Here is a 10,858-nt window from a genome sequence, read left to right as displayed (position 1 = left end):
CTAAAGGAATACATATGGTGGGTCAGATCTTGGGGTGATTTGGGTAGTCCACTAGGATGGGTCCTTGCACCAAAATATTGACTGGCTAAAAGAAGGTGGTCTCTAATCCTAGGTTCCTAGTAAGGATTTCATTCATAGAATCCCTCTTGCATTTGATACAAAATAGAGGCCTAGCAACTACAAGAGAGTTCAAACTAGAAATGTCCCTATGGTTGCAATCCTATAAGCATTCTCACTAGAGTGAATGAAGATACTATGTCCCCCAAGGATTTGGCCTTTGTCAAGGGATTTTTCATTATAGTGGGTTGGATTAGCAAGGTTCACTTGTTCCTACTTGGGTCATTCCTATTCACATCTTTTCCCAAATAGAAGGCCCTCTAAAGGTAACAAGGAGATTGAACATAAAATGGATCCACATAAGGAGGTCAATATTTTTAATTCACCTAAAAGAGGAAAAGAGAATACTCTTATACTCCAAATACACCAAGAAAGGTGATTTGGGTAGTCCACTAGGATGGGTCCTTGCACCAAGCTATTGACTAGCTAAAAGAAGGTGGCCTCTAATCATAGGTTCTTAGTAAGGATTCCATTCATAGAATCCCTTTTGCATTCAATACAAAATAGAGGCCTAGCAACCACAAGAGAGTTCAAACTAGAAATTTCCCCATAGTCACAATTCTATAAGAATCCTCACTAGAGTGAATGAAGATACTATGTTCCCCAAGGATTTGGCCTTTGTCAAGGGATTTTTCATTATAGTGGGCTGGATTAGCTAGTTTTTCTTGTTCCCACTTGGGTCATTACTATTCAGATTTTTTCCCCAATAGAAGGCCCTCTAAAGGTAAGAATCTCATAGGAATATTGAATATAAAATGGATCCACATATGGAGGTCAATATTTTTTATTCATCTAAAAGAGGAAAAGAGAATACTCTTATACTCCAAATATATCACCCAAACACACCAAGAAAGGTTAATTAAAGCCACTAAAGAGTGACCTCTCCACTCACTTTCTTGATGCACACTAATGGGTCGAGATTTTTTGTTGTCTCCAAGAGATAAGACCATACTTTCCTACCATCATTGAGAACCCTTAATCATGATTTATTAGGTGCCTATGAAAAATGAAATCTAATGCACAAAAGCACAATGATATAATCAACTAAGAATAATGAAATCATTTTTCTTTCAAGACACCCCTACAAAACCTCAAGTTAGTATACCTTATTAATGCAATCTCCTTTAGTAAGAAATCCCTACAAAATCACAAGTTAAAGCACAAGATGTGAAAATGAAAGCTAAGTAACCCTACAATTAGGAGTTATAAGGAAATCATAAAACTCAAAATGCAAGGAAAATGCACAAAACCTAGGTTAAATTTCTCAGACTGTGCGAGCAACTAGATCTGGGAAATACTTCATAGACTAACAGAGTGCCATACATTATACCTCAGAGAATCCACATGATACTTAAGGTCTCAACAATAGAGTGTAATAAATTGAGACAACACTTCAATAGATTAGAGATCACATTTCATAAGAACCTACAGATAATATATGAGCAAATGAAAAATTGTGTACCCAACTGAGAGGAATATCATACCAATACACTATGAAGTATTCTATGATTCTCATGCATGGAAAAATAGAGAGACAATCCTATAACAACAAAATGAGAAAAATAAAATGAAGCTAAATCCTTGATTCTATCCCCACCTTGGGCACCAAAAATATATGTTAAAAATGCATCACACTTCTATAAACCATTATACTTGAGACAACCTATAAAGAGGGAGTCTTAAGAGGCAGCTTATAACTTCCTCTATAAGATGTGCAAAGGAAAATAAGAAAATAGAGCATGATTGTGACTCTCAAATAAACCTCAAAAGAAAACCCTTGCAAGAAGCACCATGGAATGGAAGATTCAAAGATAAGAGCAAGAATGCTAGTATCCAAGGGCTTCAAGTGAGTATGAAAATGCAAGCTAGGATGAGAGTGCAAAATTAAACTAAGATTCAATGCAAGAACAGGGTAAGTAAACCTAATCTAACAAGATTAAGATTACAATACCTCCTAATTAAGATATGTGATTTAAGCTAATTGTAGTAAAGGAAATATTTATCTAGATGCAAGTAAAGTAAACTAATATGCAAGTAAACAAAGTGCAAGTCAGTTCTCAAGTTCTTGAGGATGCAAGTAAACAAAATGGCATGCAGCATAACAATTGCACGAACATAAGATCTCAGAGAGTGAGAAGAAATCCTCCTTTTAAAGAGAAAAGGATAGTGAGAGATTAAGAGGAAAAATCTATGGTGGAGAATAATAATCATTTTGATTTTGGTGCACAAGATTCTCAATATGAAAAATACATGGTTTTGTTTAAGAGGCAAAAGAGATTCCACTCATCTTGGAAAGTGTGCATTCAATGTGTCTAGAAAAAAAAGTATTTCTTTTTTATTTTAAAATTAGGAAATTCATTTTATGTGCAGGCATGGGATAAAGGGGATTTATTAAATTAAAAGGGGGCATGTTCTAATTAAATAATGACTTGGGATAAGGTAGTCAAATTATACGATATAATTGAATAAATAATAAGACGATAATTTGATCAAAGATAAGAGATTAGATAAGTATGCAAAATTGGTCAAGCACAATATATAGTCTAGCATATAATACCATAATATGGATATTTTATGAAGAATATCATGTGACTTGATATTCTTGAGCATATCATATCTTTTGATATCACAAGTAACATGATATCTCTTATCACAATAGATGAGCTTATTGTGATATATACTTCCTAACTAAGAGGGAGTGTTGAAAATAGTAGGTTCAGTTGGATAATTGTGAATAACTATAAGGTCAATACAATGTATAATTATATGTATGTATATATGTAAATATAATTTGCGTGCACGCCCACACACACACACACATTTAATATTCAAAATTATATCATCATATTAATCTTATTGCTAAATTAAATTACCATTCATAATTAAGATTGAAATAATTATTTGTATTCCAAGTATATTGATTTGCATTATTAAATCAATATTATTCTTATTTGATGAAGAATGATCTAGTTAATATTAGAAATCTCATACTTGTCACCAATAATGTGTATATTGTAGTGATTAGATTTACATCTGATAAGGGACATTAGTCATTGAAGATAACAAATAGATCATGATTGTATTTAATATATGAATTTTTTTTATATAAGTGTTGATCCAAGCTTGTTATTGGGTTTATTAGCATTAGTTTTGAAGAGGCATGATGATGGACAAACATGTATCCACTTTAGTGGACACATCCATATCCAACATTGTACCCCTTTAAAGTATATATACTCAAACTTGATTGACATGTTAAGAACCAAAATCTATTAGTGAAAAGCAATCTAGGAATCAATCTCTATCATTCATATTTCAAAATCAACATTACAAATCTAAAACATTATATATCTCCCACTATATTTGACAAAGATTATTATCTTTCTCATGTTGTAGCCTACAAGTAAGATGAGAATATGAAAATATTAGTAAGTATTACATTCTAAAATTGAAAACACATATACAATCCATATCTGAGATAAATCAAATAATCATTAGGAATTCAATTCAAATCCATTAAATCAATTACCAAGGAGAATATGGGGAGGATTGTGTTGGAGTTCTTATTGGTAATGAACATATCAAGTGGGTTTAAAATTAATATCATGAAGCATAAGATAGGGACAAGCCTAAGGATCCGCTAAATTCTATATTCAGCAAGGCTAAATCTTAGTTTTGGGCCAACACTGATAGAGTCATCGGAACTCACTTCACTTTAGGCTCTACAGGGCCAAGGCATGCAAACCTTAGGGATTGATCTTATTAACTTGATATTCTTCTTTTTAAGACTATCCCCTATAGCATAAATGGTCAAAGTTCTTCTATGATTTCTTATAAACTTCTTGATCACAGTAGCTAACTATAATCAAAGGGAAAAGAAAAAGAAAATAAGTAATGACCAACACTTCTAGTTCATCATTACATAAAATGGTAAATCGATTTGTTTATTTGTTATATATTTTCTGCAATTAGGTGAATCATCAATTTGTTCTTGAACTTTAATTGACCAAGTGTCTTATATGTTGATATATAACGTCAAAACCAAAAAACTTGGGCCTATTTAATCAACTTGTGATTAAATTTGTCAATAGTGAGCTCTGAATCTCATTCTTACCATATCCTCCTTATAAACCCTAAACCCTATGAATTACAAAGAGTGATTATCTAATTATTTGAATCAACAGCAATCAGTAAGAGATATACAATTTATGTGAATTGCATTAAACAGAATGAAAATTGTTCATTTCAATCTCAATATTATAGGTATATATAAGAAAGGAGACAAAACTCAAAGACACAGATATATAGAGAATTTCCTTCTTGTATTGATTTCCCTTGAAAATGCTTACAATACTAATAGAGACTCCAAAATAACTAAGAACTTGACCACTGACACTCGATGTTCATTGTATATATTCAACTCTACAAAAACTAATTACATTCATATAGCTACAGAATAAATGGACGGACTATAAAAAAGACATAAGAATAAGAAAACTCTACAAATAGAAGACCCCAACTCCACATCTCGGATATCCTTATATAGGATTACAACAAGCTACAAATGGTAAAAGGACACATGTCAAAACATGAATGGATACAAAAAGTGGCAAGATATGAACAAAAATATATACAGAACATTCCTCAATGTTTGATACAAAAGAGGAAGTAATAGAAAAACTCAACAAGTGAAAATTTATCTCATGCTCTTTGACTTTACTCCCCTTTGTCTTTTACTATCCTCAATGAGTAATATCTCAGCTACCTCCTACCGGCAGGGCTTTGATCTCTCCCACAACTTCCCAAATGTAAATCTCCCTTTTGGTGGGCCACTTTGTAGTTCTAACCTCTTCTAGGTCTTGTATGGCTTTAGTCCACCTAGCATCGGTAATGGCCTTAGACTAAATAGAAAACTTATTCAAGTCTATTTCTACTCTAAACTGGGAATCAATTAATTTATTATAAGGGGTATAAGAGATGTCTTCAAAAATCTCCATAGTGGCCTCCTAAGTCAAAATGGCACCAAAAGAATCAAACCATTCCTGCCAATCCCTCACTGTACTAGTGGCATCCAAAATTGGTGCTATACAGGGTTGAATTCCCTGAGATAAAACTTTCAGCTTCCCTTGTATAAATTGCAATTTACTAGTGAAGAAGCCAATTAGTCATTTGACTACTTCTAAGCCCTCCTTTATTGTGATTATCTTATCACAAAAATTTGGCTTTTTAGCCATCAATAAAATGAGCCTCTCTAAGAACTGTGAATATGGCCCCTATAGATTGAATGTGGGTGATAGCCATGAAAGTGCCTCATTGAAAAATTGCTCAACGCTTTGTAAAGCAACATAAAGATTGTGAGCCTATTGTGATATATTCTTCAAAGTTTCAACCCTGTGGCTCATCAAACTCTTAAGGATAGTTGTCTTGATCTCATTTCCTTGCTGAGTAGGTGGAGCATCAATGGTCATTCTCTTTGGTTCTGTTGTGTCCTCTACCTCCAAACCATATATTTTTGTTGGGGCCTTAGTTGTATCCCTAGTTGGTTGCTCCTAATCTTCCTTTTCTTTTCTATGTTCTATAGCAACCACCTGCTTTGCAGTTACAAGTTTCTCTCTAAGAGATACAACCTCAGCCTCTGGTGTTTGGACCTTAGCCTCAAGCTCTGCAATTTTCTCCTTATACACATGACTTTTTCTAAGCTCATCCTCATATAGCTTCCCTACATCAATGTAATTGTCTATGGACTTGGAAAGTTTGATCTCAATCTCCTCTACCTTGGCCTCATTCATGAATGAAAAATGTTTCATGGCCTTTGAGATTTATGTACCAAAGGTGCCCTAAAGAGTCCACACAATCATGTTACCCTTTTTTGTGCTCTACACATCCATCAACTTTGGTTTATTTGATGATGGATCCATGCTCCAAACTACCATAGATTTGGTATCTATGTTGAATCATGCTCCTCTTTGTAGCCCATCAGCACCAAATGCCTCATATGAGATGGCATTATCCTATCTCGTTATCTAATCAAGCATAAATGCTTACTCCATCCCATTCGGATACCAAAAACATACCACTCCTTTATACAAGGTCTCTTGCCTCCTCTAGAGTCATGACTTCACTCTCAGGATCATAGGCTTATAGCTTCTAAACTAGTTCTAACTTTTTCTTGTCGGATTCTCCTAGTTTCATCTTAAGCACCAACTCACTCTATTTTACCTTATAGAAAAAACTCTTGAACTCAGTTGATTTGATGAATTCATCATCCTCTATAAATTGTTAGGCCTAAATGATCCTATCATCCAGCCTTATTTATGCTAGTTTCAAGTCTTTGAGTGTTCTCACAGCTGTGTTAATCTTATCCTAGAGATAGCTTTTCCTTAAGTCAGCAAAATACTGACTATTGTCTGGTAAAATCTGTAGGGTCCTCTATTTCACCTCTGCAGGGATATGGACAAATTTCTATCTCTTATTCCCTTTTGTAACCCATGATTCCTCAAGAGCATCATTTTCCTCTATTTCTAGAGTTAGATCAAGTTCAGGGTTGTCTGTGCACACCCTCGCTTCTCCCATAGGTCCCTCTAGCATTTTGGCCATGATCTTAGAATGATCAATAACCATCTTCCTAAGCCTATGAGGATAGGGGACATCCATATAGAATCCCATGAAATTGGGATCTACTCTCTTCATTTCCCTCTCCACTCTCAAAACATCATCCAACTTTGCCAATTTATCATTTGCCTCACCCTTTGCAACTATATTTGGAATAACATCCTCATGTGGTAGCTCCTTGGTGTCGGGTAGCACATAGTTCCTTATCTCTTTAAGCGTGCTCTTCATCCAATTGTTAGGATCAGACATCTTGTAGGGACCAGTTGATAGGTTGCAATGGTGGAGGAAAGAATGCATTTGATCAAGGGCCTCTTTTCCAATTCAAAAGTCCCCCACCCTAAAACATCTACACAAGAAGGTTCCTTTATGCACCTTAGGGCCTAGACACTCCCTATTGACCATAAAAAAATTTCCATATGAATTCCATTATACACAACATAGGGAGAATAAGCATTGGTAATAAGTGGGGTGATTGGGGACAACCATAGATCTCATCAAAGAAAAAGTTGGAAATAAGATAATTCTCCCCCAATTATGGTCTAATCTTTTACCCTTGGGAAGCAAGGTTGGTCTCAACATACTCTTTAAAATCTCAGGTGCCCTAAAGTAACCTAGATCTAACATTCTCATTATCATAGCACTAAAATTATTAAAGAATGAAATAGAATCATAAAAATGATAATTGTTGTCCCATACTTGTGTCCACAATTGAATTGGAACCTCTCCATTTGCATCAGTGGTATAATCAATAAAATTAGAGCTTACGTAACCCACATTCTTGTAGAGGATTAGGTGCATCAATAATGAATAGTGATGGAACTTGAAATCTTTTAACTCTCCATTCTGAGCCAGGGCAATGTTTTCCTTCATCACCTCCAAAATATATTCAACATAATCATACTCCCCCCCATGGTAGCAGTCTTGCATGTCTCTGGCAATAATAAATTCAGCTCCATATACCATGCCAGTTCCATCTTTGCAAACCACCTTATGGACACCATATTTTTTTTTTACAAAGTAATTTTTAAAATTGTCCAAAGGCATCATTTTTCCACCTTCTTAGGGTAATCACCCACACTATTTAAATCCATAGGGATATGTTGTAGCATATACTTCCTACTATAGGCCTTGGTATTTCTCTCAACCTTCTTCTAAAGATCCTCCAAATCTACAAGCTGGCCCATGGCTCCATCCAATCCAAAAGCTTCAATGAATGAAGCACAATCAAGTGTACAAAGAATAGTTCCATCTTTTCTATGAAATGATTTGGTGGCCGGATTGTATGAACAAAATAGGGCCTTCATCAAGTCTACATCCACGAAAACCTCTGGAAACATCAACTTTGCCAGGTTCTTCTTCCATGAATTACATACCAGGATCTTCTTTTCTCTGTTATGGTAGAAGTATTTGAACAACTCAGAACCCATGACACTAGGGCATACAAAATCTCTACAAAGAGCATGTGGATCAACAAAAGTATGGTCATCTATAGCATTAGCATTTGAGGAACCAGGGAAAATCTTAATCCACTCTTCGAAAAACCTATTAGGTTTTATTTGTCACATTTTCCCTCCCTTAGAAGTTGAAGTTTCTACAACCTCCATGTCTGATGCTTGAACTTCTTTCTACCTCTTTATCAAACATCTTGAAAATACACTGGAAAATACTATAAAAACTTTGTTCTTAGGCACTGAAAATAATTATCTACATGCACTCAAAATTGTGCAACTACTTAAATTCTCTTTTTCTATAAATGGTAAACTGTAACTAATAAATAGAATGTCTTTATAGTTGAATGTATATCATCAATGTTTATCTTTGCATTGATTTTCAAAATGTACAAGCCATAAAATTAGCTTATTTTGTCACCTTAGGGGAACGTCACCATTATTATCTAGCAATGCACTTTTTTATACCATACTCAAATCTCATTGGTTGAGAAGTTTGTTGTCGTTTCTAGCTCAAAAAAGTGAATAGCACATTTCATGTCAACTTAGGGTTTACGATCTTACAACCAACCCTAAAAGTCAAAAACCCTCATAATATCTTAAGAAGGGATCAAAATCTCTACAATCTCATGATAGGTGGTTACCGCAACATCCAAGCTTTCCTTTGAATTCTATACGATCTCATGATAGGCGGTCTATATTGCACTGTGTAGCATTTTATCTTATTTTTCTTTGGCTCATGATCCTACGATCATAGCTTAGCTAACTACTTTTTGAGATCAAAGGTCATCCTTTTTACCCATATGTTGCTATAATAAATCATTATTTCCCTTCATCATAACATCGCTACCATCAACTTTCACTTCTAGGGTCCCCCAATGTATTGCCTATCGTAGCATTGTAGCATGCTTTCACTACCCTTAAGATCTTATGGGACATTATCTGTCATAAGATTAGAGAATGGGATCCGCCAGATCACAAGTTATCTATCACTTCATAAAATCTCAAGTTACCCTTCAAACCCCTATGATACTATGAGAAAATGTTACCTCTCGTTACTGTAGCATCGTCGACTTTATCTTTTACTTTTACAATCTCATGACACAGTCCTCTTTGTAGCATCGTAGCACTTTATCCACTAGCTTGAGATCTTATGATATACTGTTTATCATAAGATTGGAGATTCCAAAATGTTTTATTAAAAAATAACTTATATAAAATAAGTTTTTGGCCCCACTGGTCCAACTAAGCATCCACATGGTGTACTTTTTATAATTGACCAATCAGGATCGGACATCTATCACTTGTCTGACACTGTACTGCCACTTAGCCTTGTCACTTGTCACCTTATGATCTTATGATCATAAGTACTTCGTAGCATCGTAACATTTTCAATCTCACTTTTCGATCTTACGGTCAGGGCTTCATCATAATATCTTACAAGTTTTCAAAGACCTTCCCGATGTCTCGATCACCTTCTTTGTTGTAACATCGCACACTGGACTTGGAACCTCTTCAACATGACACACAACCATACAGTACAAAGGGAATTGTAAGTTCAAGCACTTTAACTTTCTCATCTACAATACTATGACACACTTCATATCTTAAGATTGGGGAACTAAAAACATTACACCATGATCCTCTGCTAATCCTTACGTAACATCGTATGAGATGATGTAAAACACAAATAAACTCTTGGTTAGATAGGAAACCTAGGGTATGGGCTAGACTCTGATTTTTATGAAATTTCTTATAAGATTGGATAAAAACATAACCCTAGGGCATCATTTTTCATACTAGGGAAAGGAAAAAAATTGGATTAGGACAAAAATACCATGTTAGGGATATCCCTTGAAAATGATAACTAATAACACATAAACCTAACATCAAAACACTCCTATTAAAATATTTTCACCATAAAATTTTGCAAATTTGAGTTTAGTGAAAATAGGGGCTATTAGTGGCTCTGTCTTGGGATGATGGATAACCTATATCCATGTAAGAATTCAAAATCTCTACGTTAAGTAGACCATATACTTTGACAGCCTAAGACAACCTTCTGAGACTATACAACAAAATATACACATATACAAAGGTTATAAACATATGCACAAGAATTTATAAATTTGTACAAAGATACAAACCCTAAATATTGTTCATGGAAGATAAATACCTTCAACAAAAGTATTTCTTCAAGAATTATCCATGAACTGGAAATTCAAGAAAGTTACCTGATAATTCTTTGATGAAGTATGAATCCTCACCCCAAGTAGAACCAACCAAATAGGGACCAAGCCAAATAGGATCAAATTTCTCATGTTTACATTTATCTTTTAGCCTTGCATTCCACATTAGGACAAGATCATTTGATTGAAACTTTCTAGCCACTACCTTATTATCATAGAAATGTTTTATCTACAACTATAATTTCATATTTCTTGCATAAGCCTCTTTTCTTGTTTCTATTAATCCAACTAACTCATCCACCCTTTCATGCATATCATCAATGATATCATCATCATACATCAAGATATAGTTATACAAACCCATGAGATTGTTTTGAGGCATTCTAGCCTGAATTCCATATACAAGATCAAACAGTGATACACCAATTGCCTTCTTCATTGTCACTCGATCAACCCAAATTGCTAACTGCAATTTAGAGTCCCAAGCCTTCT

This window comes from Cupressus sempervirens, chromosome 10 (assembly GCF_028749045.1).
Source record: "Cupressus sempervirens isolate cs-2001-9-10 chromosome 10, ASM2874904v1, whole genome shotgun sequence".
In the NCBI taxonomy this organism is placed as follows: Eukaryota; Viridiplantae; Streptophyta; class Pinopsida; order Cupressales; family Cupressaceae; genus Cupressus; species Cupressus sempervirens.
The sequence above is the reverse complement of the archived record's forward strand: the minus strand, read 5'-3'. Positions refer to the sequence as shown.